This window comes from Myotis lucifugus, unplaced genomic scaffold (assembly GCF_000147115.1).
Source record: "Myotis lucifugus unplaced genomic scaffold, Myoluc2.0 scaffold_2, whole genome shotgun sequence".
Classification (NCBI taxonomy): Eukaryota; Metazoa; Chordata; class Mammalia; order Chiroptera; family Vespertilionidae; genus Myotis; species Myotis lucifugus.
Window position 1 is genome coordinate 21,130,072 of NW_005871050.1, and position 16,734 is coordinate 21,146,805.

Genomic DNA, 16,734 nt, shown 5'->3' on the forward strand with positions numbered 1-16,734 from the left:
CCTGTTTTGCATTTCATTGAGTCTTTTGAAGTGTCCAGGCAAGAAGTTCTGCAGAATGCCCTACATTTTGAATTTATTTGAATTTCTTTATAATTGGCTTAAGATGAAGCATATCTAGCAAGATCACCTCAGTGGTGTGTATAATTCCCATAGCATCAAATCAGGAGGCACATGATGTCAAGCCACTACACTATTGTTGAGGTTAATTCGACCACTTGTTTAATGTGGTGACCAGCAGATCTATCCACTGCAAAACAGTATTTCCTCTTTAGTCCAATTAGCTATAGCTTAATAGTGAACAGGGTCATTTAGTATAGACCATGGTGATACATACTCAGCAGGGTTGTGAGAAACAGGCAATACATCATTGCTAGTATACACGTACAATCAATGTATGAAATAAATTGGTAAGAGCTGTAAGAGAAGTGCTTACAGGAACATACATGAAGGAACAATTATTTCTGTGTGCCTAAAGTGAGGATCATGGTTGTGGAGGAAATGAAGGGAAAGCTGTGGAGCAAAGGTGATATTTGAAAGTGTATCTTTGCCATAGCCCAGTGGTCGGCAAACTCATTAGTCAACAGAGCCAAATATCAACAGTACAACGATTGAAATTTCGTTTGAGAGCCAAATTTTTTAAACTTAAACTATATAGGTAGGTACATTGTTATTAACTTAATTAGGGTACTCCTAAGGCTTAGGAAGAGCCACACTCAAGGAGCCAAAGAGCTGCAAGTGGCTCGCGAGCCGCAGTTTGCTGACCACTGCTAGCCTATTTGTCTTAGTGGATAGAGCGTCGGCCTGTGAACTGAAGAGTCCTAGGTTCGATTTTGGTCAAGGGCACATGCCTGGGTTGTGAGCTCGATCCCCAGTAGGGGGCATGCAAGAGGCAGCCAATCAATGATTCTCATCATTGATGTTTCTCTCTCCCTCTCCCTTCTTCTCTGAAATCAATAAAAACATATTTTAAAAAAAGAAAGTGTATCTTTAAAGACGAGTTAATTAGTGGTTGAAGGTGGTGAGGGCATCCTAGGCAGAGGGAAAAAGCATGAGGAAAACAAAAACAGGCCTGTAATTACATGGTTCCGCTGGGAGAAAAATAACATAATCAAAAGCAAGTCCTGATAACTAGCATATAAGTTGCATGGAAATGAGTGGCTGGAAATGAGGTTGGAAAGGAAGGCTGAGATAGGTTATAAAAAACCCTGAACTCCATTGCTAAAGAATTTAGTCTTAATTCTGTAAGTAAATGAATGCTAATGAAGGTTTCTAAGCAAAGGGATATTCAGTTTGGGCTTTTAAAGAAATGTGTGGATGGAAGTGGAAGATTGGAAAGAAGTCTGAGAGACAGGTTTTCGTGAGAAACCATGAGGACACAGACTAGGTCAGTGCCAGAGACTGATATGAGAAATTTTGGGGGAATGAAGTCAACAGAACTGCTTCTATTACCAATATAATAATGGTAGTAAGAGAAGCAGATTTGGAAAAGGAAAAACAAGTTCTACATATATTGAACTTGAGTTACCTAAAGCGTACAATTTCCTATTGTAATTTCAATTGATTTTTCTTCTTTTTTTTCATGAAGCTTTCCCCCCCTCCATTTAGTCCTTATTCCTACTTTAATCACTGGATAAGTATACTGGAGTAATATGAACAACACAAGTTACAGGTAGTCATTAAAGAGAACAAAATATGTCCTTTGACTTAAAGATAACTAGGAATCCAATCAATTGTTCCCTGAGCTATATACTGACAGGGAACAAAATAGACAAGAACATATAATGTGACAGCTGAAGGAACTTAGATTAAAACTCCAGGAAGACCTTTCTCAAAGGGTTATAGAACCTATACATTGGTATGCTTTATGAAATGACTTGAGTCATTTACCTTATTGTCAAATGCAAAAAATCAATTCACAGCTCGGCCGGCATGGCTCCATGGTTGAGCGTCGACCTATGAACCATGCGGTCATGGTTCGATTCCCAGTCAGGGCACATGCCTGGGTTGCGGGTTCGATACCCAGTTTGGGGCGTGCAGGAGGCAGCTGATCAATGATTCTCTCTCATCATTGATGTTTCTATCTTTCCCTTCCTCTCTGAAATCAATAAAAAATATTTTTAAAAAATCAATTCACAGATTAAGTTAATGTTTTGAAGATTTACAAGAGCTAATTAGATAAAATGTTTGTTTTGCCTTAGAAACCAAGGATTTTTATACTGGTTCCAACAAAGACAAATGAAGTATTTCTTTTTGTTGAATTTTTTTGTTTTCCTGTCAAAGCTGTTTTTATTTTTATATCCAATTCCACCGAACTCTCTAATTTAAAAAGATGCTAGAAATGAATTCCCTAAAGGAGAAAAATAATGAACAAAGGAAGAAAATTAGCCAAAAATAGGACATGGAGCTGCATGCACATCTGGCTCCCGAATAATAAACAACATTCAAGAAGACTGGATTCTTAAGAACATTTCTTTAATCATGGTCATGACCTGTGCCTTCCAAGAATAATATAGTATTGCAATATTTAAACAAGCGTCGGGAAGACACTGGTTACAAGATGTCTGTTTGCATTAGTTTTTCAGATCATGACATGTAAACACAGATGTCTAATATATTCCTAGGAAAACAAGATATGTTTAAACTATAAAAGTTTGACAATTTTGAAAATATTTTTATTTATATTCTGTTATGGTTTTTCTTTTGTTGTCGTTGACACTATTACAGATGTCCCTATTTTACCCCATTTGCCTGCCCCCACCCAGCTCCCACTCCCCTGAAAATATTTTTAAATGAAATAATTGATTTATGAAACTTTAAACAAATCCTCAATATTTCTAGGATGCTCAGGAATTTCAAGACATGGTATTTCCCGCCCTTCTAGTACAAAGCAAGTTTCTTCTTTTGTAGAATCTAATGCCAGTTTCCTCTTCCTTTAGTTTAGGTTATATTGTCTAATGATCAGAGTTTATAATCCAATAGTCCCAGATGCATTTTGTTTTAAAGTTCTCTCTCTGGACTACCTTCTAATGTTTTTCTAATCTAAAGATTGTCTAATGTAATTTTGATCCTGAATGTTACTTGGGGTGAGAAACAGAGAAAGAGCCATTATACCTATTTGCCTATACTTCATATTTTCTTGCTTATACCTTGGCTTTTTACTTTTGTATACCTCCTCTATTTGTGCCCAGAAATTCCATACTGATTCTTTATTTTCCAATCTGCCAGATTAAGCCTTTCTGGATTAGTAATTAAAGAACAGAGATTAGGAAATTAAGTATAATATAGAATTAGGAATCTTCCGGAAAAGAAAAACAAAGAGGGAACCAGAAGATCTAAAGCTGGGCATAATCAAATTTATGAAGCAGAGTTGGAGAGAAGATGGTGGCCAAATAGGCAGATCTTTCTTACACCTCCTCCCAGGACCAGGCTGGAAATATAACCAAATTGGAGACCATTCACCTGGAATTACCAACTGAGGTCCAGCTGAGGAGGAGAGTTATATCAAGGAAGGACAGAAAACACCTGGAGACTGGTAGTAAGGGCGAAGTTGTGAGAGGGGGTTGACCCAGCATCCACCGGCAGCAGGCTGAGAGGGAGGAAGGATCTCTCAGCTACAGGAGGATTACTCTCCTGAGAAGATCAAGGCCTGTAACCCAGGCCCGGCTCCACAGCCCAGTGGCCCAGGTAACATCCAGCCATGAAAGGCAGCAAGGCTTCTTGCTGCCCAGGTGATCAGAGCTGGTAGATTGGAGTGAGTCAGAGAGAAAGCCTCAGGTATATATTTTTTCTTTTTTTTTTAAACCCAGAACACAGGAGTTTTGTTCGTAGTTACTTACCTGAGGCTTTGGAGGAGGGAGGGAGGTGAGCACTTGAGGTGCCTAAGGAGAGGCTGGGGTGGGAAGAATTGGGGGATGGGAAAAGCAGCAGCTGTGAATCTGAAACAACCATTTTAACTGAGAGGTGCTAGCCCCTCCCAGAAGACAGCTCAAGAAAAGAAAAAGCCCCGCCCTAGGTGAGACAGCATGCCCTGCCTCAGGAGCCCTGCCTGTCACACCCTGCATCCCCACCTTTACAGAGGAGACAGCAGCATAGGCCCAGCCCATGGGTTTGAACAGTCTCAGGAAGCAGAAGTGACTGGATGGAGGGTGGGGCTGACCACCTCACTATCCAGGGAACCCGACTGGTGGTTCCCCCACACAGGAGAGTTGATAGAAACTTCTGGTATCTAGCTGCTCACACTGGATTGCATAAGAGGATCTCTGCTCAGCGGAGGACAGAATAATATTCTGGGACACTCTCAGAGGAGTAGCTCTCCTACAGGTTCCTTGAAATTTGAATGGCACCTCCCCCTCACAAGAGACCCAGAGGTCTATATTCCCAATTCTGCCTCCAGACCTTTTAGAAACAGACTTTTAAGTGTTTAAGATTGACAGCTGGCTGGCAGGTGAAGGCGGGCAGAGGCAGAGCCTGGAGAACCCGGGAAAGTTTACTGAACCAGCCCTGGGACCCGTGCTGCTAACAAACAGGCCTTAGAGTTCAGCTTGCCCCCTCCCTCATGCAGCCAAGTTCTGTGGAGACAGACACAAACTGTGGATTTCTTGAAGCTTCAAACAGGTTGCTGAAAGCTAAAGGAGGAGAGTTTCTGACAATGGTTAGCACCTAAGTACCTCTTGGGCAGCACAGAATTGGCAGACAGAACAGTCAGGCACAGTCATCAGAAGAGTAGGATCCAAAGGGAGCTCCAAGGAGGCACTAAACTCTGTTGAGATGAACATCACTTTTTTCTCTTTTTTTCCCCTTTTTAAAATGTATCTTCTTTATCTATCTGCTGTACTGATTTGTTATTACTTTAGTCTCTATTGTTTCTTTCATATATCTAATTTTTCTCTTCTCTTTTCCTACTCTATTTTTTCTTTTCCTCCTGCTTTATCTTCATTCCGTTTCTTATTATGTATCATCTGCTTTCTTTATTTTCTTCTGTCATTATTACTCTCTATTCTCTTACCTAATTCTCTCTTTTGTGGTTGCTTTTGTTATTGTTGTAGAGCTCTTGTGTATGTTTTTTTGTTTACTTTGTTTCTTGTTTTGTTTTGTTGTTTTTTGTTCTGTTCTATCAGCACCTCCACAACAGCTCACCTGATGTGGTAGGGGATGAGCCTCACAGTCAGCCAGACTGAGAGGAGATTCCATCCATGAACAGGACAACAACATTCAAGACCCAATTACAACAGGAGAACCCAAATAACTCAAACAAGGGGCATTCCTAAAGCACCCAGCTCAGGAGATACAAGAGACTACAACACTGGGTCCCACAAAATACCTACTACATGAGACCACCCCACGAAGACTGGGAGGCATAATAGTTTGGTCGAATACAGAGAAACAAATTCAAATGGATAGCAAAAATGGGGAGACAAAGAAACAAGCCCCAAATGAAAGAAAAGGAGGAATTGCTAGGCAAGGAACTATATGAAATGGAGTCAAGCAATTTTTCAGATAAAGAATTCAAAGTAATGGTTATAAAGGTGCTCAAACAGCTTAGTGAGACCCACAAGAAATGTAATGATAACATTATGAAACTTAATGAGAACTACAGCATAAAAAGAGGTAGAAACCATGAATAAGAATCAAGCAGAAATGAAGAATGACATAGGTGAAATAAAAAATACCATGGAAGGAATCAACAGTAGACTAGAAGAAGCCGAGGACCAAATCAGCAAATTAGAACACAAGGTAGGAAAAAAAACAAAAACATTCAGAACAGCAATTGGAAAAAAAATGAAAAAGTAGGAGGAGAGTTTAAGGGAACTTTGGGACACCATTAAATGTAACAACATCTATATAATAGGGGTCCAGAAGAAGAAGAATCTGAGCAAAGAATAGAGAACCTGTTTGAAGAAATAACAGAAAGCTTCCCTAAGCTGGTGAAGGAAAAGTCACTCAATTTCGGAAAACACACAGAGTCCCAATCAAGATGAACCCCAAAAGACCTATTCCTAGACACATCATGATTAAAATGGTAAACATTAAAGACAAAGAATCTTAGAGGCTGCAAGAGAGAGACAGAAAGTTACCTACAAGAGAGCTCCCATTAGACTGTCAGCTGATTTCTCAATAGAAATACTTTAGGTCAGACGGGAGTTGTATGAAGTATACAAAGTAATGAAAAGCAAGGGACTTAATCCAAGACTACTCTATCTAGTGAGACTATCATCCAAAATTGATGGTGAAATAGTTTCTAAGACAAAAAAAGAGGCTAAAACAGTTTATCATCACCAAACCAGCACTGCAATAAATGCTAAAGAAACTGAGACTATTGTAAATAGAGAGAGAGATGAACAGACATAAGGTATAAAAATGGCAACAAATAAGTACTGTTTCAATAATAACCTTACATGTGAATGGCTTATAAATGGCTTAAATGTTCCAGTCAAAAGACATAGGGTAGCTGAATGGATAAGAAAATAAGACCCATATATATGCTGTATATAAGAGACCGACCTCAGAACAAAAGACTCACACAGGATGAAAGTGAAGTGATGGGAAAAAATTTTCCATGAAAATGGAAATGAAGAGGAAAAGCTGGGGTAGCAATATCATATCTTACAAAATAGACTACAAAATGAAGGCCGTCACAAAAGCAATGAAGTCCACTTCGTAATACTGAAGGGATCAATACAACAAGAGGTATAACCCTGGTAAACATATATGCACCCAATACAGGGGCACCCAAATACATTTTAAAATCATCTGGAGGATTTTAAGGGAGAGATAGATGGCAATACAATCATAGTAGGGGACTTCAACACCCACTGTCATCACTGGATAGATCTTCTAGAAAAAATTCAACCCAAGGAAACAGCAACCCTAAGTGACACAGTAGATCAAATAGATTTGACATTTACAGAACATTTCACCCCAAAGCTACAGAATATACATTCTTCTCCAGTGCACATGGGACATTCTCAAAGATAGACCACATGTTAGGACACAAACTAAGTCTCTAAAAGTTCAAGAAGATTGAGATCATATCAAGCATCTTCTTAGATCACATTGGCATGAAACTAGATATCAACGACATTAAAAACATCCCAAAAACATCCAAACACATGGAGGCTAACTAGCATGTTATTAAAAAATCAGTTGGTTACCAATGAAATCAAGGAAGAAATAAAAAAACTTCCTGAAAACAAATGAAAGTGAACACACAACAATCCAAAATATATGGGACACAGTGAAAGCAGTTCTGAGAGGGAACTTCATAGTACTACAGGTCCACCTCAGGAAATATTTCTAATAAACTATCTAACCCTACAAATTAAAGAATTAGAAAGAGAACAACAAGAAAAGCCCAGAGTAAGTAGAAGGAAGGAAATAATAAAGATCAGAATGGAAATAAATGACATAGAGACTAATTATATAGAAGATCAATGAAACCAAGAGCTGGTTCTTTAAAAAGATAAACAAGATTGATGAACCTTTAGCCAGACTCATGAAGAAAGAAAGAGAGAGGACCCAAATAAACAAAATCAGAAACAAAAGAGGCGAAGTAACAACTGAACCCACAGAAATACAAAGGATTATAAAAAAATATATACTATGAACAACTATATTCCAACAAGCTGGACAACCTGGACAAAATGGACAAATTCCTAGAAAAATACAATCTTCCAAAACTGAATCAGGAAGAAGCAGAAAACCTGAATAGGTCATTAACAACTGATGAAATTGAAGCAATAATCAAAAACTCCCAGAAAACAAAAGCCCTAGTTCAGACAGCTTCACAGGGGAATTTTACCAAGTGTTCGAAGAAGAAGAAACACCTATCATCCTAAAGCTATTCAAAAAAAAAAAAAAATTGAAGCGGTAGGAAGACTTTTCAGCTTTTTCATGAGGCCAGCATTATACTAATTCCAAAACCAGATAAAGACACTACAAAGAAAGAGAATTCCAGGCTAAAATTCCTGATGAACATAGATGCTAAAATCCTCAACAAAATATATGAAAAAGATCATACCCCATGAGCAAGTGGGATATATTCCAGGGATGTACGACTGGTACAATATTTGTAAATCAATAAACATGATGCATCACATAAACAAATTGGAAGACAAAAATCACATGTTCATTTCAATTGACACAGAAAAAGCATTTGACAAAATTCAACACCATTTTTTTTTATAAACTCTTAGCAAAGTGGGAATAGAAGGATCATACCTCAACATAATAAAAGTCATATATAACAAACCTACCACCAACATCATACTCAATGGGAAAAAACTAAAATAATTTCCTCTAATATCAAGGAAAAGATAGGGCTGTCTTACATTCTCCACTTTTATTCAACATAGTACTGGAAGTCTTAGCTACAGTGGTCAGACATGATGAAAAAATAAAAGACATCTAAATTGGAAAGGAGCATATAAAACTGTCATTATTTGCAGATGACATGACATTGTACATAGAAAACCCTTAAGATTCCACCAAAAAAACTTCTACATTTAATAAATGAATTATGCAACATAGCAGGGTACAAAATTAACACCCAGAAGTCAATGGCATTTTTAAAAATATATATTTTTATTGATTTTAGAGAGGATGAGAGAGAGATAAAAACATCAGTGATGAGAGAAAAATCATTGATCGGCTGCCTCCTGCACACCCCACACTGGGTAGCAAGCCCACAAACCGGGCATGTTCCCTTACTAGGAATTGAATCCTGACCTCCTGGTTCCTAGATTGAAGCTCAACCACTGAGCCAATTGTGGCCTGACTCTATGGCATTTGTATACACCTATAATGAACTCTCAGAAACAAAAACTTTAAAAAACTATCCCATTTTTCATTGCAACAAAAAATTAAGATACTCAGGAATAAACTTAACCAAGGAGGTCAAAGACCTGTCACCAGAAAGGCTGAAAAAAGAGGTAGAGGAATATATAAACACATGGAAGAATACATTGTGTTCGTGGATTGGTAGAATTAATGTCATTAAAATATCCATATTAGCCAAAACAATCTATAGATTCAATGTAATCCCTATTAAAATTCCAATGGCCTACTTCACAGAGCTAGAACATGTACTGCAAAATTTAGATAGAACCATAAAATACCCAAATAGCTGCAGCAATCTTGAGAAAGAAGAACAAAATTGGAGGAATCACAATACCAGATAACAAGCTATATTTCAAAGCCACAATAATCTAAACTGCCTGGTACTGGCACAAGAACAGGCATAAAGATCAACAGAACAGAACAGAGAAACCAAAAATCGACCCAAGCCATATGCTCAATTAATATTTGACAAAGGAGACAAGAGCATACAATGGAGTAAAGGCAGTCTCCTCAATAAATGGTATTGGGATAATTGGTTAAGTACATGCAGATAATGAAACTAGACCACCAACTTACACCATACACAGGAATAAACTCAAAATGGATAAAGACTTAAATGTAAGTGGTGAAACTATAAATATCCTATAAGAAAACATAGGCAGCAAAATATCAGACATTTCATGGAGCAGAGTTTTCACTAATATATTGCCTTGGGCAAGAGAAACAGGAAAAATAAACAAATGGGACCACATCAACATAAAAAGCTTTTACACAGCAAAAGGAACCAGCATCAAAATCAAAAGGGAGCCCACTGCATGGGAGAAAATATTTGCCGATGATACATCTGATAAGAGGTTAATTTCCAAAATATCTCAAGGACTCATAAAACTCAACAACAACAAAAAAGACAACCCAATTTAAAAAAAATGGGCAAAAGACCTGAATAGACACTTCTCCAAAGAAGACATACAAATGGCCAAGAGACATATGGAAAAATGCTCAATGTCACTAATCATCAGAGAGATGCAAATCAAAATGACAATGAGGTACCACCTAACACCTGCCAGAAGAGCTCTCATCAATAAATCAACAAACAATAAGTGCTGGTGAGGATGTGGAGAAAAAGGAACCCTAGTACACTGGTGGTGGGAATGCAGACTGGTACAGCCACTATGGAAAACAATGTGGATTTTCCTCAAAAAATTAAAAATGAAACTGCCATTTGACTCACTAATCCCACTCTAAGAACATATCCTAAAAAACAGAAACAGCAATCAGAAAGATTATATGCACCCCTATGTTCAAGCAGCGTTAAGTACCAATCAATAGATGAGTGGATTAAAAAACTGTGATACATTTACACAATGGAATACTATGTGTCTGTAAAAAAAGAAGAAAAAGAAAAAAAAGTAGGATCTTTTACTCTTTGAGACAGCATGGAGGGACCTGATGTTGTTATGCTAAGCAAAATAAGTCAGTCAAAGAAAGACAAGTATCACATGATCTCATTTGTATGTGGAGTCTAATGAACAAAATAAACTGATGAACAAAATAGATCCAGAGACATGGAACAGAGTGATGTATTTTAGAGGGAACAAGGTGGGAGAGGAGATTAACCAATGAATTTATATGCATATATGCATAGGCCATGCAAGGACAGTAGTGCGGGGAAGGCAGGGGGTGGAGACTGAAGTGGAGTGGAGGGGGGGGGTTGTTATATCAACAATAAAGACAAATTTAAAAAATTTTATGAAGCAAAACTGTGATACATCACATGCCTGTCTCATCACTGTAAGGTACTTATCTTTGGTACCTTACATTCTCCTTGTTCAGCCTCTCTCCCTGCCTACTTTTGCTCTTTCATCGCCTTGTTGCCTAGCCTGGTTTTCCTTTCTGTAGGGCCTTGCTGTTTCCTAGCTTGTTAGCAATTTGTTCTAAGATATTAGTGGACACATCTAAGAGTATTATTCTTCCCATAAGTTTTTGAATTTCACTAGAAGTCTATTACAGAGTGGAATGCTTTCTAGGCTTGAGAATGAATTCCTAATAGTTTAATGGAATTTGCTATACCATTTGTATAAAGGTGTTCTCTGTGCACCTAGTAACATATTTCTCACTTTCTTATCTGCTTCCCTCTTCAACCACATTCTTCCAGCTACCCCAGTCTGACAAGGCTTTATAAATATTCAATTCCCAGAAGTTACTAATACTTTAACCAGGATAGTAAAAGTGAAGTGTGGTAGATGTGTGTATGGGGAGGAGAGTAGATAATACAGGAGGCATCTGCTTCACCACTGCATTCCGCAAAAGAGGATTTTATGTATTTCAGGAAACTCTTGTATCTATGATTGCTTAGTTCCTAGTGTATTCTTGGATTGTTTTCCAGTCTGAATGACTAAAGGTACAGATGAGACTATAATAAATTGGAAGATATGTAAACACAGTGATCTGGTTGTGAACATTTTCTCCAATAGCAAGAGTGTCAATATGATAAGTTGATTTCCTATGCGTACGGACCTTGCTGTCTTTCTTATGTCTTTTCAAAAATCAACTGCAGACTGACAACTGTCCACCAATCTCTGTTCTCCCTTATTTCTGTACGTACAGCTAGACTACATTTCCCAGCTTCTCTTGCAATTATGTTAGACCACCTGACTAAGTTCTCTCTAATGGAATGGGAGCAGAATTACATATGTCAATTCCAGGACTTGCCCATAGAATCTCCACACATGCACTTTTCAAGCTTTATTTGCCTCCCCATGGGAAGGAATGGTAGCAACCAAAGCAACATTGGAAACTACACATTGAAAGTAGAAAAGCTACCTGGTGACCTGACTACCCACTCTGGATTGTTACATGAAGAATTAAGATGTTGTTGCATTTGAACATCACATGCCTGTGTCTATTTGTTAATAGCAGTTTACCCTACTACATTGTAGTAGGAGATCACAGTATCTCCCACAAAATGTGTCATGATGCTGAGCATAGTGTATGTACTCAATAAATAATTGTTGAAGGAATGACACTACACTAGCCCATTCATGAAAGATCTTCCAGTCCAGCCGGCAAAACTCAGTGGTTGAGTATCAACCTATGAACTAGGAGGTCACAACTTGATACCCTGACAGGGCACATGCCCAGGTTGTGGGTTTGATCCCCAGTGTGAGGTGTACAGGAGGCAACCGATCAATAATTCTCTCTCATCATTGATGTTTCTATATATCTCTCTCTTCCTCTCTGAAATCAATAAAAATACATTTAAAAATATATCTCCCAGAAGTTATTATTACTATGGAACACTAAGCTGCAAAATTTCTGCATTGGCACATAATTTCATTCATTTTAAGTCATAATTAATATTTGGTTTTGAGCACTTACTGCATGGTTTACTCCCAAAATATTCTGATGAGGAAGGTGATATTACCTCCATTTAATACATGAGGGAACTGAGATTCAAATAATTAAATCACTTTCCCAAAGCCACACAGCTCTTAAATGACTGAGCCAGGATTCAAATTCAAGCATGCATGACTTCAAAATTCTTTCCATTACACCATGCTTCCTTGAATATGTGTTTGGCTTCACACACCATGTTTATTGCTTAGATTTATAATCTTGAGAGATTCAGAGCAAGTTATAATCACTTGGACCTTAATAAATCTCTCAGAAAGTAATACTAGATGAGATATATGATATTAGCTAATTAATAGAACAGATAGAATAAAACTGTAAACATCATTTACTGATGTTAGCAGCAACCATTCTAGAATTCTGCAGTTTTATTCTTATTACCATCTCTTACACTCTTTCTTCATAAGTGATCTTTAAAATTATAAAGTAAATATAGTAAAAGCTCAGTTAGAAAACATGGGGATTGAATCTGAGATACCATGGCTGGCTGATTTTCTGGTTAGGGATCAGAAAGCAACAAAAACACTTCTAATTTTAGTACTTGCTTTTTGGAAAGTCTTTCAAAATTCAGAAATTTATTTTCTGACCATTGAACAGACTGTTGCAGTGGTATTCCAAACTAGAGAAATGTACTTTAAGTTTTTAATATTTTCCATTTTTTTCAATTGTTCAGGAAATATTTATTGAGCACCTATTATGTGCAAGAATGTACTTCAAGAACTGGAAATCCAGCACCGAACAACAATAAAAAATCCCTCATAGAGCTTACATTTTAGTGGATAGAGAAATATGAGAAATAAATAAACACAAATACATAGTCTGCCAGGTGGTAACAGATATTTGGAGGAAATAAAGCAGGCCGAGAGAGAAAGGGGCTTTGCAGGGAGCAAGAGCAGTTTTGAATGATTGAGTGACTCAAGAAAGCCTCTAACAGACAGGTGAATGCAAGACCTGAGGAGCTGAGGAAGTCAGTTATGCAGATGTCTGGACAGAGTCTTCTATTCAAAGGAAATAGCAAAGATCCTGAGTGGGAGACTGTGCTTGGAATGTTGAAGGAACACACTGAGGAAGAGAGGGTAGGAGATGAAGTCCTTCTCAAATGTGACCATTAAAACACAAATGTATTTATTCTAGAATGGTTGCTGCTAACATCAGTGAATGATGTTTACAGATTTATTCTATTTTAGGGCTACCATGGTGAGATTAGGAAAAGATGCCTGGATATTTATATTTGTGTGAAGTTGGCTTTTTTTCCCTCTTGGTGTTGTTAAGAGTAAATGTAAATAAATAGGAGTAAGAGAGAGTTTATCACCCTTGTGAAATATTTATTTATAACTTTCCTGTCATTTAAAAAATGTGTTACATTCCAAATATAAACTCAGTTTTGTGCTCTCTTTTTGTAAAAAAAAATCTTTTTAAAGATTTCAGGGAGGAAAGGAGAGAGAGATAGAAACATCAATGATGAGAGAGAATCATTGATTGGCTGCCTTCTGCACGTCCCCTACTGGAGATTGATTCTGCAACCCGGGCATGTGCCCTGACTGGGAATCAATCTGTGACCTCCTGGTTCATAGGTCAACAACCACTGGGCAACACCAGCTGGGCAGTTCTTTGGTCTTTCTGAGAACATCTTGCACGTCTAGAACTAATCTATTGAAATAAAGCCTCCTATGTGCCCATTCTGGTATTTTTTTTCAGTGTTGAACTTGCAATTGCAATCATGCATTTGTTGGCTCATGGTTGCTTGAGTGCTTCATCTTCTTCATTTCTGGTTATAAACACAACTATGGGTGCTTCTCAAATAGAGAGAAGGAAGATTCTCACCAGGAACCTGTCTTTTCAGGTGCTCTGCTGCTGTCTTTATCAAGCAGCTCTGCAGGATTTGCATGGACTTTGTCTTGTGCTGGTAATCCTGGAAAAAACTATCTGGGAGAAATCATCTGGATGGTACTTACGAAATTTGAATTTCAACAATTAACTACACAATTTACTTTAAGGCACTGCAGCTCATCCTGTAATCTCCCTTCAGGAACACTTCTCAGGGGATGATATCATACCAAATAGGACTGTCATGTCATGACCAATGAAACATACCTGTGATGTCTCTTCTGAGAAAAATAAAAACCAGCACGTCAAAACCTGAGAAAGCGCTGCTACAATTAGGATGACCCAAGTCTTCACTCCATCTCACGTTGGGCATAGGTGGGCTGGCCTTTTAGGAGTTTATTACCTACAAAGTTTGGAGATCACTGTCTTAATACAATTTCTTTTTTTAAAACTCTTTTTTTCTTTATCGATTAAAGTATTACATATGTGTCCTTATCCTCCCATTACCCCCACCCCCCCGTATCCCCCACTCATGCCATCACCCTCCTGGTGTCTGTGTCCATTGGTTAGGCTTATATGCATGCATACAGTCCTTTGGTTGATCTCTCCCCCTTACCCCCACCCTCCCCTACCTTCCTTCTGAGGTTTGACAGTCTGATCGATCTTCTCTGTCTCTGGATCTGTTTTTGTTTATCAGTTTTATGTTGTTCATTGTATTCCACAAATTAGTGAGATCATGTGATATTTATCTTTCTCTGACTAGCCTATTTTGCTTAGCATACAATTTCTTATCTTACCACATTAACAATATTTATTTACATGTCTGTTTTCTATGCTAAGTACTAATGTCCTTGATGGAAGAGGAACAATGTCTATTTTTGTATCTAGAGTATGTAGCTCTTGGTTTTGCAGAGGTAGGTGCTCAATTAATTTCTGCTGTATGGAAATAGAAGTTCCCAACCAGCATTAAAATGAAGCAAGGATTAAAACGGCCTGAGTTCTGTTACCAAATAGGTCATTTTTGGTCATGTGATCTTGGAAAATGCACTTTTATTTTCCTCATATAGAAAATGTGGTGAATACTTCCTGTTCTACCTTTCTCAATGGTTGCTTATGAAACTCACATGCAAAAACGAATTTGAAAACCATATAAAGCTATGACGTATTCATATTATTTTTCAAATATAAACTACTTTTAAAGCTTAGTGTAATGAAAAACTAAGCTTAGAAAATGACAGATGCGAAAAATAGTAACTATGTTCTGAAGATTAAAATAAGTGTCTTCTAGTGTGTTTAGCCTTTGAAATGTTGGCACTTTTCCTTCAATAGTTCAAATTGTTTCAACAAACATGCTGTCAATGTTACAGGATTTTTTGAAAAGGAGAGGGAGATATAGACATTGCTTACCATTTCCAAGTGCCTTAGAGTGCAAAGTGGTGTCAGCATTCCCTTTGTTCTTGTTTTCGTCAGTTCTACTTAAAAATCACTCGTTTGGAGATAAGAACTGAAAATTGACAGCACAAAAAGGAAACCAATGGGGCAGCTTTCCTGTTCTGTGTGAGAACTAATTTCCTGATAATGACGGCCTATAGTCACATGAGAAGGCAAGTCTAATACTTCATTTCCAGTTTGTTAACTAAGGTAACCAAATACCTTTGTTTGGATTTCTTTTTTTTAAGGTGTGAGGAAATGAACTATACCAGTTCAATGAAACCAGGGAGATGTGTCAGGTTGGGAGAAAAAAGTTTGGTAATACAATCTCAGGTTTTTAATAGGTAGGGATCCCAGAAGCAGGAATAAAAGGAGTGAGGTTTATATGGAGTGGGGCTGACTTATCCACCTGATCAAAATTAAGGTACATGAGAGATCCAGGTGAGAAATTTTCTGATTATGCTCTGACTCCACCTCTCTTCCCCCACCCCTGAACATTTCTGTGCTCTTTTCATTTCCCTGCAAACCACTTGCTGCTACCACTTCACAAATCAATCCATCATTGTCTCTATTTTATTTTCACTTGCCTCCTACTATTCTCCTCCTTTATTCCTCTTGCTTCTTGCATGTGTGCTCTTGTCTAAGTGTTTATAAATACTACATATGTGATTATGTATATGAATAGATAATGTATCTTATTAAATAATGATGAAATGCAACTTGTAAGAGCTGAATAAATGTTTTTAAAATAAATAGATAAAAGCAACATCCAATGAATGTAATTGGATATATTATACTTACTATTTCTATTTTCTTTTTTAAATTTTTTATTGATTAAGTTATTACATATGTGTCCTTATCCCCACATTACCCCCCACTATTTCTATTTTCAACTTAATGATTTAACCAATGATTGATGCCTTCATTAGTATATGAAAATAGAGCTTGTCATAGTGCTCATCTGTATACTAGCTATCCCTTATAGGGATTGTTCAACTCATTCATATATTTAGAACATATTTGTTGAGCACTTAATGTGCCTCAGGTACTGTTTTAAGTATCTGGGCATTATCAGTGGACAAAATAGACAAAAATGCCTGCTGCTAGAGCTTACAATTAAGAAGACGGAGATGGGCAATAAATGATAAAATAACCAACTCATTAGCTAGGAAATAGATGCTTTGAAAAACATAGAGGGGAGAAGGAGATATTAATATATGGTGACAGAAG